The 18,625-nt window shown below is 37.7% G+C and overlaps 1 protein-coding gene across 1 annotated transcript in view; it reads left to right on the plus strand.

Annotated features, from left to right (window-relative positions):
* Positions 1-807: 807 nt before the first annotated feature.
* The window catches only part of LOC115622712, a 29,227-nt gene continuing 11,409 nt past the window's right edge, over positions 808-18,625 (plus strand). The window contains exon 1 of the mRNA XM_030516743.1: positions 808-1,005. The gene's annotated coding sequence lies outside the window, so the exon portion shown is untranslated. The remainder of the gene's footprint in view (positions 1,006-18,625) is intronic.

An 18,625-nucleotide genomic window follows, 5' to 3' on the forward strand; every position in this document is an offset into this window, starting at 1 on the left:
GCGTGTATGTGTCTGTGTATGTGTGTATCTGTGCTTAAGTGCCTGCGGGGGTGTGTCTGCGCTTAAGGGTTGAAAGGCGGTCGGCCTGCAAGCCGGAAAATCTTTTCACTTAAAGCACTACTGTATTTTCACGCAAGCACCTCAAAGTATGCAACGCAATTTTTGACAATGCTAAGTCACACTAGTGGCCAACATAATGCGCACAATGTCAAACAATCTACCGCCTGCACACTGGTACTAAATACAATTTTTGCTTTTATATAAATTTGCAAAAATATAAATATAGACCTGCAACATTTATAAAAATTGATTTAAACTGTACACGAGTCTCGCTCAATTATCAGAACGAAAAAATGAATAACATCGTTTTATTTATACAGTTAAGAAAAATGTATTAAAAATGTATTTTTTTTTCATTAAATACAACAACATTTGCTGTTTATTTTCAACATTTTCTAATTATTTTTTAAAGCAAATAATATGTGCTTCGTGTTAAAGTCGTTGAAATTCTAGAGCTTCTCAAGTAGGTACATATTTATAGTTGTTACTATTCTATTATCTGGGAGATATTATAAATTATTTATTTTAATTTTTTTTAAATCTTTAATAAATAAGTAATCTAATTTCTAACAAAAAAAATAAAATTCGATTTGGCACCAGTGTGGCCAGGCTGGCTGTCTGACTGAGTGGCTGACTGGTTGCTTTAGCCACTGCCGTCGTTGCTGTAGTCGCCGTCGATGTCTAGCCCTGCTGCTTGAAGCACACACTTCGTTTAGTTTTCATTCAGACGGCGAAGCGTTTGGTACGCGCACGCGGCAACGAATCCGAACCAAAACGTCCCACGAGCGACAGCGACCCGCGCGCCAACCAACAACAGTGAAGTTTTGTTAGTTGTTGTTGTTGTTGGCAGCTGCCGGCGACGGCGAAAAAAAGAGATACATATAAATATAAATAAAAACAAAAACAACAACGCTTTTGAAGAAGGCAGCGCGCGCGCGCTTTTCGGTCTGTTACTGTGTTTTATTCGAAATATATTTATACAAGTATTTTTGTAGAATTTACTTTTAGAAAACGTTTCTAAATATTTCTCTATTTGCTTGTTGTTTTTGCTATATCTGCTGCTATTGCTGTTATTGTTATTGCTCTTCTTATTGTGCTTGGCAGTGTTGAATTTAAATATATTCACTAATTTAACCGAAAATGAAGAAGAATTAGAAAATTCCATGTGACAGTTGTACGCAGGTTTCTCGAGTGTGGACGTTGTTGTACTTAGAAGAGGAAGCGGAAGAAGTAGAAGAAGAAGAAGAAGAGGAGGAAACAAGTGCGCGTGTGTTGTGCTGTGCGAGAATAATAAATAGAAGAAACGGGACCATATAAATAGATATACATAATGAACCAATTATGAAATGATGCCATGTAAATAATTGATGAATGGTGATTGAATTAGAAGAAATTTGTCTCTTAAATGGATCATTCATACAACGGAATCTGATCGAGCAGCTAAATGATGAACAAATTATTAAAGCAAACATTTACTATTTGTTCAAAATATACTATACATATATTAATAGAGTCATCAAAATGATGAAAATATGTACAATATTTTGGATTTGCACCGGTTCTATCAAGAATGTGGTGGTTTCAAACATTTAAAATATACATATCGAGTGAGCAAATGGAATTTTCTGGGCTTAACTGTTATTTGTTTTATATATATTTATATAAATATATTGATATATATAGTTTAACTTAAAAGTAATATTCATAATTAATAACTGCGCTACCAGCATGCTACAGATTTCAAGGAGTTTTCGAGTTGGGATCGTACTTGAAAAAAGATGAATTTCTTTCTACTTTTACATCCGAATTGTAGTTGTAGTAAAATTTGATCAAGTGTGGGATAGAGATCTAAATAAGCTATAAATTTCAAAATTCGAATATTCTAAATCAAAGAATTAGTGAAGACAGCGAATCTTTCTCAGTATATGATTTTATTAAAAAGTGTGAATCGAAATATTCAAGTAAAATATTCCTAAAATATCAGTTAATGAAAAACGAAGCATTTCAAATGTCTGATGTGGAACGAGTATAAAATCTGAGAATTCAATTAATATAATAATAAAGATTAATTATATAGTACTTGGTTCATTCCTAAGTTTTAAAATGAAAGAAATGCTCTGAGCTCTAAATACATAAATAGTAAGTCTAAAATGTTTAGTAAATAAATTCCATTTACTCCCAATCATTATTGCTCTTTAGAATGGCATTGAAAGTCCATTATAAGTAATTACCTCTAAGGGGTATAAGCTAACCGCTAAGTTTCAAAGAACTATAAAATAATGGCAGACACATTCAAAATGAATGCCACTCTCAAAATTGTGATGTCATCGGCGGTCAATCAACGGACGACGACGACGACGACGGCCAACGAAACTAAAAGCGAGCATGATGATGTGACTGGAAAAGGCCAGAGAGACGAAAAAAAGCGAGTCAAGTAGAAGAAACATCACTGACTTGGTGACTCAGTTTGGGTTTTCACTTTTGCGAGGGTCGGGCACGTGTTGCATCTGCTTGAAGGATGTACGCAGTATGTTTAGGGAGGTAGGAAGGGAGTTAGGGAGGTAGGTAGATGGTTACCTAAACAAACAGCAGCCAGCGTAATGCGAATGAAGTCATCAGTCAGTGTGGGAAGCAACAGAAAAGCATGAATAAACGAAATGTATATGTGTGGAAAAGCCGTTACGGGTTAAATTACGGAAAAATGCAATGCAGTTGGCGACACTCTGACGTCCTTCGTCTGTACATTTATAGCCTGCGAGCTAGTTCGCTTCATTTGTCCCTGGCATAATGCATTGCCCGCACCTCCCCAACCACGGCCACAATCGCAGCCACTTTCCGCTTATTTTTCCACACTATGCGCGGGTAATTTAATCATCCGGGCGCACAAATTAAACTATATTGACGCAGCGCTTAGTGATACAGTGCAAGGATACGCGTAACCTTGGTGACAGGCGCTCACAACTAAGCGCTGCGTGTGGCACTCCCCCAGCCAGTCCTCCTTCCTTGCATCAGAAAATGTGCACGAAAGCGACGTTAAACAAATTGTTGTAGTTTTGTTTTTATTGGCGTCCTTTTTTTTGCCGTTGACGTCGCCGTCTGTTGCGTGTGGCGCCCGTTCGTCGCGTCTGTTGCATGTGCCACTCAAGTGGCAACTTTGTGTTTATGTTGCATCATTGCCAAGTGGTTTTGCATGCGCCATTCTCGAGTTTCTGTTTCTATACGTATCTGTATCTGTGTCTGTGTGTGTGTGTGTTTGTTTGTTTGTGTATTTATGACACAGTTCTGTGCAGTTGCCATTTTGGTGACCCCGAGCATTGATTCGTCATTTATCTTCAAGACTCGCGGTTGCTTACAAATTAAGTAATTTATTTGCACACCGTAGCCGGCGCCTAGACAAAGGTGCCGGCATAAACAATGGGCCATAAAGTAGCATTAGAAATAATGGTAAGCCGACGCGTCTGCTACAATTCCATTGCATGCCCCGACAGGGTGGCAACAACATGCCAATACACAGCAGCATAAAAGCATAAAAGTAAAAGCAACCCCTTTTGCGGCACCCCTCGGATGGTGTTGCAATAAAAGAAAATTGGAATTAAAGCAAGCCACTATAGAGTATGCCCATCAATCAAATGGCCTAAAATAAAATCTACGCAGCACACGGCAAGACGTTAGAAGAATATTTGCTAAAAGAAATTGTAGAAACCACCCTGCCGCCGTGTCGCAATGTGTCAAAAACCACCCTTACAGACAATGGTGAATGAAACCACCCCGAAACAAAAGCCAAACAACAGACCTAACTTTAAGATACTTTTGATGTTGACGTGTATGGCTGCTGTCTACCTCGGTTTTTGGGGCAAAACTTAAATGTACACCCGCAATGTCTGAAGCTTGAACTTGAATTCGCAGAAAAAACGGTAGAAGCTGCCGATCCACATAAAAACTGGACAAACAACTTCAGGCATACGAGAATAGCAGGCAACATCGAAATTAAAAAAAAGACATTCTAATGGCAAACAATGGACCGGCACACACATACACACACACAGATACAAATACACAAAGGCTACAGAGAGTGGCGGACAAGGTTTCAAAGTATGAAGTAAGCATATGAAGTAAGCGAATCGATATGGTTGAGAGAGGTGTACAGTGGAGCAGATGATAATAAAAATGTTAGGCAGTCGGAACGAGCTTGCTTGCCGGAAAGCATTCGACTGTGGCCACTGTATGATGTCATCAGCGGCGTCATCATTATCATTAACAGCAACAACATCATCATCATCGTCATTATCATCATCACTAACATTGGATACATTAGCTCAACAGACGGTGGCAGTCAGCTCCGAAACGAACCAACGACAAAATCATATTAGATATATTTGTATATGTGCTGATTTTTCAAAGAAATGTTTACATTTCTATATGCTGGGGGTCGACAGTTTGTGCGCGTCTGTCCGCACATCTGTTAATGATTTTTCTTTTTTTATATTTTAATACTAAAGTATATATCCCCGTTTTTTCGTTCTTTATTTTCGAATTTTGAGAAACTTGGCATGTCTGGGACATAAACAGCATTAAACAACAGTCGAAATGTGCAAAAAGAAAATAAAAGGCGAATGGAGAAAAGGAAACGCAACAATGTCTTCACATAAAGCGTCCCATTGTTGCGATCCATAAATTATTATGCCCTTAGAACAGCTTTTTTGTAAACTTGCTATCAACGAAACTTTTTATAGAGCCGCTTTTTTCTATCATGGCTATGCGAAAAGCAACCTGTACAGTTTCTAGTTCTCCTTTGTTCAAGTCTCATGCTTCAGCATTTATTGGTGAGTTCAAGATCTGCACATGCTCGTTCAGGGCGATTCTGGGGGATAATGAATTCACCTCCAATGAATACTTGGGAAAAATATACGTCAAAAGGATTGCTCAGATAAAGTCTATGGAAAAAGTGCTTCAAATGTATTAACTGTAAAAAAATTTGAATAAAATGTTAAGAGAAGTTTGTTTTCCATTCCTGAATAGTACCTCAGATTTTCAACTGATTGAAAATCAAACTAAAGATGGTTGAAAACTTTGTTTAGTTTTAGGAATCGATGGCAACTAGTTTTGGTATTACAACATTTTCCAAAATTTGCAATCTAAGAACTTATAAAATCATTACACAAATAAACTTTCTGAATATAATAATTAATTGTAAGAAGATATCAAATTACTTGTTAGCACATTTCCTGACTACAACATTCTATTGAGTTTAAAAATAAGTCCAATTTATTGATGAAAATTTGGTGGTACCTTTTAGCACACTCCTTCGTGAAATTTGATAAGAAGCAAGTTTCTCACATTTCATAAATCATTTTAAATGGCGCACATATGCTTCTGAACTCTAGGTAAGACACCCACGCAATAGTTGGACCGCACCCTTATGTCATACATTAAATCAGTGATTTGCCCGGTGACTCGTACTGTGCGATGTTGTAATAATTTTTGCGTGCATTTTCATCTCCCCAAGAAATTTGTATAGTATTTATGTATTAATTTTTGTTTTTCTTTTGGGTATGTGTGTCAAAGCTTTCTGCGGTCTTTGCTCAAGAATTTGATGACTCAGTTGCGACGCCAACTCGCCTGCAGACACAACAAGCAGATATATGTATACTCGTACATACGACATGTATGTAGATGCCAGAGTTTTTGGCTATTTTGGTAACTGCCTTAGACACTCTTTTCTGCTCAGTACGTACGCTTCTCTGACACAGCGAGAAAAGTTAGGCGGCCTGAAACTAGGACAAACTTTTTTGGTTTCTGTTTTGATTATGCGAGACGCTGGCTGTTGGTGGGATTTAGGCAGCTTCGGCTATCGCATCTCATTGTCGACTGTGGCAGTTAAATTGGCAACGCATTGGCATAAAATTCAATGCCAAGTTGTCAGACAGCCGCCAAAAAAAAAAAACGAGCCTTTAAAGTTCATGGCGCCAGGCCGGAGCGCGTTGTCAATTTAATGTGACAGCAAAGTCAATGCTGGGTGTTAAACAAAAGCCCATAACACCAACAATGCCTGAGCGACCAGTATCGTGCAACAATGGATTTCTGCCTCTCGGTCTTTTATATTTGTAGTCAAAGCAAATCTCGGGCATTAAGTTGAACATGCAATGCAACAAAAGGCATCATGGCAGAGTTTGGAGCTATCGTTTTCCTGTTTATCTTTGGCCAGACTCTGCTCTCTGACTGAATGGCCGACTGACAGGCGAACGTCAAAGCTAACTTGTAGCTACAAATGTATCTTTCTATCTGCTGCGAACACGTTCAAGTTCGTGTCGCCAGTCAGCCAGCCAGTAAGCCAGCCAGCCAGCCACCCAGTCGACCAGCGTCTGTGACTCCTTTAAGTGCCGAGTTTGGTTCTTGCTGCCATTTCAAGTTGATGTTGTGTGGCAATGACACAGACCGACAGACGACAGTCGTCTGACGACTAGCTGGAAATGTTGCACTTGGAAAATTTTGTGATGTGCTCGAAATCTGATATCTATAAAATATTTTTGATTGTTTATGATTTCTTGCAATTGGTATTGAATTTCAAATGCATTTCCAACTTTTAATTTGGTAATAGCTTTCGATTTTCAACTTATTGACTTTATCAATTAATTTCTATTGAAACAAGGCAGGCTCTCTAAAGCCAAATTTGCGAAAAGTATTTCAATTGAATAATACAATGAATTTGTATTATTAAATGGATATCTGTACACTGAGGCCAGTGTTCTTTTTTTTGCGTATTCTCTACCAAGAATGTCGATTATAAAGTAGTTGACAAGATTCTACGATCCTAACTTTTTTCTAGTTATGTACTTATTTCTTAAGAGTAAAAGATTTGGCATTATGATGTGTTGATGATTGTACAAATAATCCTGTATTGAAAGTAAGTCTCAAATACTTTGATGGTGATCTGAGAAGACGGCATTATATAATTTGCTTTTATAGTAATTGTAAAGGGATAGACATTTTCAATAAGGCAGTTTGACTTCATGAATGATGTGGTTATGGGAACTTTAAGGTATTCAACTATTTCTTCAAATTTAACTTCCAAAGCCCTACCAACAAAACCACAAACTTATTCTAACTACAAGTATTCTAACTGCATTTTTTCGGATTTAAATTGCAAAAATTGTGGAATACATGTTTCAAACAGATTTTGAAGCTTCGATAATTTCATTTGCAGCTTTGTTGGAGTTTAGAGTATAACTGCCCTGTTTTTTTGTTAAGTGTATAAACATGCGAAAATGCATTTGTCGCACGCAGCGCCATTCGGGCGATAGCTTCTTTTTGTTGCTTTTATTTGTTTGTTGTACTTACTGTGTTCTCTGTTTTTTTGTTGTGTTGCATTGGAAATCGAGTTTGTGCAATGCCATGCCACAAAAACAATTTGAGGAAATGATTGCAATGCGTGACTAGCGTGAACGACTGCCTCTGTCGTGGTCGTCGTGTCAGCGCCGTTGGGTGACCATTCCAGCTAGAGACTAGAAATATCAGTTATCTGTCGGTTCATGTCTTACTCAGAAACGGTGGCAAAAGGTTCATTGTCGTAGGTTGTTGTTTGTTTGTGGCTGATTTTGATTTGCAGTTGCTCAAACGCAAAGACTTACATATATGGTGAAGCAGTCCCCGCACACCCCCCTTTCCATAATCGTATACTCGTAGTATTGTGGATGGCCCAATGTCTAATGCTTTTTTGGGCGAAGAGCAATTAACGCACTGCCACTACTGCCTAATTAACTGCCAATTGAACAATTAATTTTCAATTAAACTCACAGCTGCGTTGACGTTGACGCAACGGAAATACAAAGTAGTTTATCGATTATCGTTTGTGTACGAACTTACGAAATACAAATCCAAGTATTTCGGGCAGTTCAAAAGTTGGGGCCTGGGTGGGCGGCAACATTGCTGCACTTTCGTCACGTTTCAATTGCATGCAAATTACGGGGCTACTATATGCAAATCAAAAATTGTGAATTGTGTGTCCCTCAGCTAAAAGCTGAATCAGCATTCATGACTATGATATCATAACAATGACTTCATAGTTTTGCCAACTATCTCTAAATGTTTGCCCTGATTGTTGAGGAGGAGGTAAAAGTTTGTGTCAACCATTGCTGCACTTTGATTCTATATATATTATATATGTATGTATTTACCATATACGCTAAATAGTAGCTGCTAAAATGCTTTTAAATATAGCACAAAACGTAAATGATGTCATCGACGCAAGCGACGTGCGTTTGCTCTACATACATGTACATATATATAAATACTTGTATATATGTACAGCATAGTTCGTTGCTATAGATACGAATTTGGGGTCACGACACTAATGAGTGGAAGCTCAAATGAATTTTGACAGCTTAATGTTGTGTGTTATATTGAGGCTGACCGAAAGCAATTGAGAATTAAATGAAAATATTTGCAATACATTTTTTTCCATTCCATTTTTAGCCGGTTTCAATTAAAGAAATTACTTTTTTTTTTTTGTGACGGTGTGTGTGTCTGTCCAGGTCGACAGCTGACTGGCAGACGCATGCCCAGACGCAAACAGACAGCCGAGTTGGGGGCTTGTAAACAAACACGAGTGAAATCGATGCATGTGGCAGCAACAAGTTGCAAGTTGCCAGCGTTGCGAGGCACTAAAGTGCAGTTGTCTGTCCACCTCCTTCGCCACAGGCACCCAACAGGCTTTGGCTAAATCAAAACAAATTTAATTTGTATATTGGTTTACCTAATTCTTTTTCGAAACTACTGCCTCTGTGTGTTTGTGTTGTTTTTTCTTTTCTTTTTCATTTTGTGACGCGACCAATTTTCACATATTGTGGCTTGGCAGTCCTAAAAATACCAAACACTTTGGGGGGACCCTACATTTTTTAAAAGCGAAGTCAATTTGCTCTTTGTTTTTTAAAATATTTTGTATGCATAAATCCTTAAATCATACACAAAATACTTCAGTCAATCTGAATTGTCATAAATTCTTTTTTTTTTTTTAAAAGAGAAACTCTTCACATCCAATTTTATAAACTCTTTTATAGATACTATATAATCTAGATTTTGCCTATAAAAATAACTTTTTTTACTCCAATAACAAAGCCTTCTTTTAATTTAAGCATGTAATATAATTGATCAAACAATCAAATATTTGCAACTATTAACTTGGAGTAATTAACTGAAACAAAACAATGACTGAATCAAATGATAAAAAAAAAACGTTTGAATAAATGAAATTATATATAAATGCCACTAATTGAGAACAAATCAGTAATATTTAAAATACTCAACTGCATTGAATAGCCTCTTTAATAATGATTATAATTTCCATGTTTTGTCGAAACCCAATTGGCCAGTCCATTTGAAGTAGCTAAGATAACGATCCAAGTTCAAAAACAGTGCTTTGTGGGAAAATAGTTCTATTTTAAGACACCATTAGGGCGTGCTGCCAATCAATAAACACAAACACAACTACTATAAATAATTGTTTCTAAAATACAGAACAGCTGAAATGTATTCATTAATTTGTTGTAGCTGGGAGAATTAAATCTCCAATTACTTTTCACATATGTACTTGTAAGTTTGACATCACATTAAATGATACAGTTTTTCGGAGAAAATGTTCATGCCTAGTTCATATATTTTCAGGATATAGACGTCATGTTATAGGAACAAATGTACTATAATATTACTTAAGATAAATGGAACTTTTGGCATGGAATTGTTGATATCTTTCTGCTTTTGATCTGATATGAATTTTTCTCATTTGTAATATTAATATATTGATGTATGATGGTGATTTTTTTTCTAAAAGAAATTAATTTTTGTATGCCACATATTTATGCCATAAAAGCAATATACCCGTTTTCAGATTAGGAAGAGTATAAAACTAGTTGATGCTATTTTTTTTACTATTCTCTATTGTTGCCAAGGCTTTAGTAAACAATTTGCTGATCAAAAAGCTTATTTTGATTTGGTTTTCAATTTAAATGTTTTTTGCCGTCTGCAATACATTTGTTTTATTCTTCATTGTTTTTGTTTGTGTTGGTTTTGCTGTTCGTTTTTTTTTCGTCTGTCAGAAAACCAGCACTAACTATATTTTAATTTACAACATTCATGTCGTACGTATTTTGCAATCAAGTTTTAGTTTACAGTTTCCCTGGAAACATGTGCTCCCAATATCCAAGCATATACTATATACAGAGATAGATATATATGCGTATGTGCTTTTAAAATAATGTTGTTGGCATTCAGGCATGGATAGACACATCTATTTTGGTGTCACTGACGAAACTACATATTTTGCTATAAAATATTTTTGAAAAAATATTTAAACATCGTAATGGCGCGCCATATCTGCTCTGTTTAGCATATCACTCACTAACTAGTAGTACTATAGAGAGAATATACTCGCATGTATAGTATGCATGTATTTATATATCTTTGTTTGGTTGCATGTTTATATCGGCCCTTCAGAATGTTTGTGTGCTCGTGTGTTTGAGGGACTTGCGTGTTGTTGCTCTATAAATTGCTCAATCCCGGCATTGTGCTACATTTGCACATACTCGTAAATTTTCCTCGAAATTTTATGAATTCTATACCAAACACAACACAACACAGCAACAGTAGCAGTAACAACAACAACTACAACTACAACAGAAATATACACGTATAGAGCATTTCCCATGCACTTGCCTGCCGTTGACCCAATTCCATGCAGAACGACGCCGTGTCTAATTAATTAGTCGACACACACACACACACACACACAGTGAAGTAGTGGGGGTATCACCCATGGACCTCACCCCCAATTTGTCTGCACTATTACAAATTCTCATATGCGAGCTGGCCATAGGTGATTAAAACGCCTGCATGCCTGGGGAATCTGCCTGAAGGCCCGGGGAATTCTGACAGCCTGCTCCGGCTGGTTCGCGTGCCTTAGGGCGTGTCTCTCTTTTGTTCACTTGGCGTTTGGCGGTTGGCGGTTGGCGACTGATGAGTGCATTCGCCACGGGGTGCACGTCTTGATCTAGAATGTTTATAGTTTAACTAAATGCGTTTTTGAGTGCATTAAGCGCACTATAAAAAAGATGCTAAGTAGTTTTTAATTTAAGGCTATTATCAGCGGGGGAGAAACTGCATTTTTCAGGTCGTTGGGGTGTGTAGAAGAGCTTAAGACATTATTTATGCGTGTAAGCAGAAGCTTACAAGAGAATTTGCCTATTTAGAATGGGATATTTAAAAAAATTACCTCATAAACCTGTAAAGCTACTGTTTCGCTGCATTCCTAACAACTTGTCAACCGCTTTACAGCTACTTATTCTGTTGACTTGTTTGGATTGCATGTGCAAATGAGTCAGCAGCTATAGTGAATCGCTAATATAGAGAAGTATTCAAAAATAAATAGCATTTTACAAAAATAAAATTTCATAATGTCTCTTTTATTACATTCCTTGGATATCAAAAGATTTCGACAAATTTCTTGATGAAATGTAAAATTTGAAAATTTATAACCATTAGTTGGTTGTTAAATATTTTGACGTTGATTTCAATACAAATGCACATTTTTTTCACCAAAAAAATAATTTTTTTTTTCAAATTAATTATTTTACGGTTTTTCCAATGAATTATATATTTGCGCGAAATTCTAGAAATGCAGCTCGAAATGGCAAAGTAGAAAAAAAATAAATTTAATAGGGAAATTAAAAAACAATCTGTAGGCAGCTCATATAACTAAAAAATTGCAAATGAAAATTTATAAATGGGTAACTTTAAGACATTTTGTAAAAGTGAACAAAATATTTCAATTTAATACGAAATTTTTCGAGACAAAAATTATACATTGACAGTTCATAGCTAAAGTTCCTTATATAAAATTGGCCTTCGGGTTTTTTATGATTGTCATTTGGAACAAATTTGGTTAATTAATTTTTAAATAATTTCAACAATTTGTAACTCTTGGTAAAATCTTACGTTTTAAGAAACAATACATTTTAAAAAACTTTCATTAATAATTATTATTAGCCGGCAGATTTTACATCGAAAATATTTGCAAACTAATAATAATATTTCATTTCTCAATGACCTAATAATTTAAATTTAAAAATGACTAATTTTATGAAAGCACTTCATAGTAAAATGTAGTGTAGATTAACATATAGATAGTGTACGAATCTCAAAAATATAAACACAACCTTATCTGTTCTTCAATTATGAAAAACTCTCAGTATATTTGAAGCACATACTATGTATTCGAGTTGAATGCGTATTTATGTTATAAAATAAGCATTCATATAACCATTGAACTAAATTTTATTATCAATTATTAAAATGTATATTTATGCATTGTGTGCCATAAAATTCGACTTATTGTTTAAACAATTTATAGAAGCTGGACTGTAGAACAACTTACCTTTTATACATTTTTGTCGTTAAAGCTATGAATGGTATTTTGTATATAATTGTGTTATGCACATTGTACATAAAGTATACTATGTACTTGTATATGAGTTTATGTAAAGGCGTTAAATGAATGAAGGCATGTGTGTACTGCCATTCAGACAATTAATAAGCAAAATGTATAGATTTTAAATGCAAATGCCAATAAAAATACTTTATGCACCGTTTTAATGGGGCTGCCAGTCGATGCAAATGAAAAGCTTCACATTATTGCACAACAATATCTGGCATGAGTCTTAACGGAAATGGACACAATAAAGTCGAAGGTTTGGCGAGGCTCATTAGCTGGCTGGCCACCAACGAGGCGGGCAGCACGCCCAAGCAACAAAAACAACCACAACAATTGACACACACACACACACCTCACCTACAGATGCATTTAAATATGTGTCTGTGTCTGTGTGTGTGGCTTGACATATTCATCAATAACTCACGGGTTTTCTATGCGCAGATTTATGACTCTGTACGGTACTCTTGGATCGTTATTGTTGTTGCTGTTGAGTGGGCAGATGAAGAAAAAAAAAACAAACAACAACAACAACAAAATTAAATGCAATTGTTGTAAGCTAATAAAAATAAAACAACAGGTACGTGCTCGCAAAGTAAACAGCGACAAAAACAGAAAAGCGTTGCCGCCGCTTTAATAAGAACTTCAATTAAATGTTCAATTTTATGAGGCAGTTGAGTTAAAAATGCCAAATTATTTATGAGCCGCCAGCCCTATATGTCACGTACCAAAATCATAATCGAATAATGGTTCTATTGTTGTTGTTGTTGTTGTATGTTAACTGTGGCTGTGTAATCAAAAATTGCGTTTCAGAAATTAGAGGCTGGCATGAGCTGTCAAATAACATTCCGATTGCGCACTTCTATTTCCCCATAACGTGCTATCCAGACTTTAAAGTGTAGTGCAAATGTCAAAGGTGCCGACACAAATGTCAGTAAATGCCTTCGATAAATTTAAAATAAACAAAACACATGCAAATCACAAAAAAAAACACAACCCAACGAGCAAAGTGCACACACAGTTTTCTAATTTCTGTGTTTTGTTTGGCTTTTGAATTCGTTTTGCATTTAAATTTTCTTTTTGGTTTTTTGAATATTATTGAAATGAGGGAGGGGTTCGTCACGGAAACCCGGCCAAAATAATAATGAACGCAATACGTGTGTATCATTGAGAAGTTTATTGAAGACTAACTATGCGTGGTTAGTTTTACATTATGCGTTTGCCATCTTCTTCGTGTGACAAACGCTGCATAGAGAAAAACATATGTTGTGTGATCGTACATGCGTGCATTGATATAAGTACATACATCGATATACATTTTTTCAACACCCTTCCTCAATGCAAGCATGTTTACAAATTCATTTCAAACTTAACATATTTCTGAATTCAACATGCTTTTGCTTAGGCAAATTTTTCGTTAGTATATCAGCTATCATAATATTTGTCGCAGCATACTTCAATTCAATTTGACCCTCGCTTAAAAATGGTATCTGATATCCACGTGCTTGGTTCGTGAATGATGCACAGGATTTTTCGCCAACTGCTGAGCGCTCAGATTGTCGCCGTACACCACAGTCGGTGTGTCTGCCGTGCCGCAGCCAATTTCGATGATGAGCCGTCTCATGGCTATCGCCTCCTTGCATGCAGTAGACAGTGCCATATACTCAGCCTCTGTACTGCTGAGTGCCACACTGCGTTGCTTCTCCGATTTCCAAGAAATCGGTCCTCCAGATAGGAAATATACGTAGCCCGTATACGACTTGCGGTCAGTTTTATCACCGCCCCAATCTGCATCTACGTAACCAGAGAAAGGTTGGCCGCACTTGCTGTAGTAGAGCTTCATCTCAATTGTAGACACCAGATAACGTAGAATATGTTTAACAGCTGCAAGATGCTCAGAATGAGGATCCTTGTTCCTCTGTGCCAGCTTCGCTACCGAGTGTAAAATATCTGGTCTAGTTGTTAGGGCCAGCCACATCAGCTCGCCCACTATCGATTGATACAGTGCCGGTTCCACCTTTTGACAGTCCGTACTCTCGCACGCCACCTGATGGCCTGCCTCCAAAGGTGTCGCTGCCGGTCTGCAATTTTCGATGTTGTGTCGATGCAATATTTCCTTGATATATTGCGAATGGCTTAAGGTAATGCCACCAACTTCACCATCCCGCTGAATCTCCATGCCGAGAAACAGCTGTATAGGACCCTTGTCGACACATTCAAAAGCTCTAGATATAGCAGCTTTAATGTTGATTAAATCCGATTTTGACTGACATGCTACAAGAAGATCGTCAACATATACCAGAATTAGAGACAGATTACCTTCTTCGCGCTGTTTATATAAACAAGGCTCATTGTCGCATGGAATAAAGCCCATATCTTGCAGGACATGGTCAAGCTTGGAATTCCATTCCCTTCCTGACTGCTTCAGTCCATAGATCGCTTTCTTCAACAGCAGGACTTGACTTGGATGACTTCCATCTATGTACCCTTGTGGTTGCTTCATATATATGGTGTCTTTCAAGTCGCTGTTCAGATATGCCGTGCATACGTCCATTTGGTGCAAATATAGGTTTAGCTCAGCCGCCAATGCCAGAATGAACCGGAAACTCTCCATTCGGCATACAGGTGAGAATGTTTCCAGGTAGTTAATACCATACTGCTGCGAGCATCCTTTGGCAACTAAACGTGCCTTAAAACGTTCTATGCCACCGCATGCATCTCGCTTCAAATTGAAAACCCATTTGCAGCCAATTGCTCGCTGATTTCTTGGTAAATCTGCAAGCGCCCAGGTTTCATTCGCCCTCAAAGAATCGTATTCTTTCTTCATTGCCTCGCGCCAGTAAGATGCATGTGTACTCTCCATTGCCTCCTCATAGGATAATGGCACAACGACATCGCTTGTGACCATAGCGCTAAGTACGTTGAACTGCTTTTTCGGGCGACCAGGTCTACCCGTCCTTAGCAATCTTGGTCTGCCGGGTCCAACCCGCACACCACGATCCTCTTGAGCAGGTGCATCTTCAGCACTTTCGAATGCATCGCCGCTGTCGACATCTGTACTGGAACTTTCTGCATCGCTGTTGTCGTCTTTGTTGTTATCAGAGCCATCGTCGTTGATGTCATTCAAATTAATCTCCGGTGCCACGGAGTCTTTGGTACCAAAATTTTCTTGAATCAGCACATCAAACGTTGCTGGTTCACTTCTAGTTTGTGCCTCTTCGCCAAGTTCATCGAACAGAACGTCCCGTTTTTCGACTATTTGCTTCGATTCTGGATCATATAAACGATATCCTTTTGCTTGCCTCGAGTACCCGACCATACGGTACTCTTTGCCTTTTGGTTGAAACTTGCCCTTCGCATGACCTTTGTCGAGTGCTACTGCAACGGAACCAAAAACTTTTAAGTGGCTTATTGATGGTTTCTTACCAGTCCACGCTTCCATCGGTGTCATATCTGTCAGCGCCCTTGTATGCGACCGATTTCGCAAATACGCTGCAGTGTTTATAGCCTCAGCCCACAGCGCCTTGCAAAGTTTGGACTCCACCAACAAACACCTCGCCATTTCCACTAGGGTACGGTTAGCTCGCTCTGCAACTCCGTTCTGTTGCGGTGTGTATGCAACGGTCAGCTGACGTGCAATACCATGTTGTGTAAGGAATGCATCAAACCTTTTGTTAACATATTCGCGCCCATTGTCGCTACGAATACATTTAAGCTTCTTGCCGGTTTGACGCTCCACAAGATTCTTGTACTCAACGAACTTTTCAAATGCTTCATCCTTGGATTTTAAAAAGTACACGAATATACGCCTAGAGAAATCATCAATGAAAGTCAAGAAATATCTGGATCCGCCAAATGAACATGTTTCAAATGGCCCACATACGTCCGTATGAACCAGCTCCAGTATTTCATTTGTCCGACTTTCGGCAGCTTTTGGGAAGGGATGAACGTGAATCTTGCTCACCATGCACGTTTTGCATTGTTTCTCCGACGAAAACTCAGCCGCTTCCACACCTCGTACCATGCCTTTCTTTGTCATTTCCGACAAACTTGCGTAATTTAAATGGCCGTATCTTCTATGCCACAAGACTCCATCGGCTTGCACGGCAGCATAACATTGGTTTAATTTGTCTTCAAACATGTACAAATTGCCAACTTTGCTTACTTCCAGTATGCAGTCACCATTTTGAATTATTTTGGCTTTTGCCGGGCCAAAATTAACCAAACATTTGTTTTCAACAGCTCGATTTACAGAAACGAAATTGCCCGTCAGCTGCGGTACATACAGAACGTCGATCAGCTTAAGTGCATATAAACCACCGTTTAATGCCACTTCTCCTTTTCCTTCTGCTTGCAAAAAACCGCCATTTGCCAAACCTATCATTTCTGAATGTTTCTCAAAACTTGTAAACATTTCTCTCTGACAACACATATGACTCGTTGCGCCGCTGTCCAAACACCATTTCGTTCGATGAAAACTACCTGCGTCCAACGCATTTAGTAAGCTGAAGTGTTTCTGATCTCTTTCTTTTATATTTCTGCTCTCTTTGTGCACGCTTGCACTGCGGCAATTCGCCTTGAAATGTCCCCTTTCGCCGCATTTGAAGCAAACACCGTTTGATTGTTTCTTCTTTGAGGCGCCTTTCGCATAAGTGTGCGATTTTTGAACAATTGTGAATGCCGTTGCATTTTCATATTCCTTGTCTGTTTCTATTGACCTTCGTTCACCCTCTTCTTTGAGCTTTATACTTAGAGTGTCGAATTGCGGTAAATCATCGCGCGTCTCGATAGCAACAACGAAATTTTCGTATTCTGATGGAAGGCTGGAAAGCAGAATAATAGCACGTAGCTCATCATTTATCTCAATTCCCACAGAAGCTAGCTGGTCCAATACTTCATTAAACGTATTTAAATAATTGGAAATGCTCTGTCCTTGTGCCATCCGCAAGCTTAGTAACTTTTTATAAAGTGATACTTTGCGCACAGGTCCACTGGGCTGGTGAACTTCTTGCAATTTTATCCAAGCTTCACTTGCTGTCTGGCTATTTTTTATATAACCCAATTGCGATGGTTTTACACTCAATGTGATAGTTGCAAGGGCCTTTTGATCCAAGGCTCTCCACTTGGCATCCTCAGCACTTTCCGCAACCACTTCACCAGAGGCCACGCCCCATAGCTCCGCATGGATCAATACACTGCGCATTTGTATTTTCCATGACTCATAGTTCTTTTCTTCCAGTTTCTCGATCTGGTATAATGCACTCATTTTGTATTGTTTCTTTTGCACGTTGCAAACACAAAATCTTCACAAACACTTTATTATTAATGTCTCAGAGTTCGTAACTCAAACATTTGTCGACGCGTTCACTAACAGGCCATTGCCTGGGCCCATAACCTATTGAAATGAGGGAGGGGTTCGTCACGGAAACCCGGCCAAAATAATAATGAACGCAATACGTGTGTATCATTGAGAAGTTTATTGAAGACTAACTATGCGTGGTTAGTTTTACATTATGCGTTTGCCATCTTCTTCGTGTGACAAACGCTGCATAGAGAAAAACATATGTTGTGTGATCGTACATGCGTGCATTGATATAAGTACATACATCGATATACATTTTTTCAACAAATATATTTACTTGTTTATTTGTTTTGTGTGCGCTCGCGCGAATTTGAAATGGAAAATTTGTTTAAACGTTAATGTTGCGTTCAGTTGCGTATCAACAATTAGCGGGCCAATGACTTTAACAATAATACAAATACATGCAGTAGAAGCTATTTGGTTGGTTGGGTTAATATTTGCGGGACAACGTGTACAAGTAATTACAAATTAGCCTGTAGCTATTCGAATAGCAATACAAGTTTTCTAAAAAAAATGTAAAGTCAATAATTGTGGCAAAAAAAATAAAAAGAATATAAATAATTTTGGTAAGAAATTCTGTTCCGGTTTCCCAAAGGAAGTCAAAACAGTCATGGCTGGTTATATTTTAACAATAGATTGGATAAGAGCCTACAAATTTTATGACATTGAATATATCATCAGATAAAAGCTAAGCTTCCAAATAACACTCTTTTAAATGTAAACTG

Source organism: Scaptodrosophila lebanonensis, unplaced genomic scaffold (assembly GCF_003285725.1).
Source record: "Scaptodrosophila lebanonensis strain 11010-0011.00,11010-0021.00 unplaced genomic scaffold, SlebRS2 tig00000043-arrow-pilon, whole genome shotgun sequence".
Classification (NCBI taxonomy): Eukaryota; Metazoa; Arthropoda; class Insecta; order Diptera; family Drosophilidae; genus Scaptodrosophila; species Scaptodrosophila lebanonensis.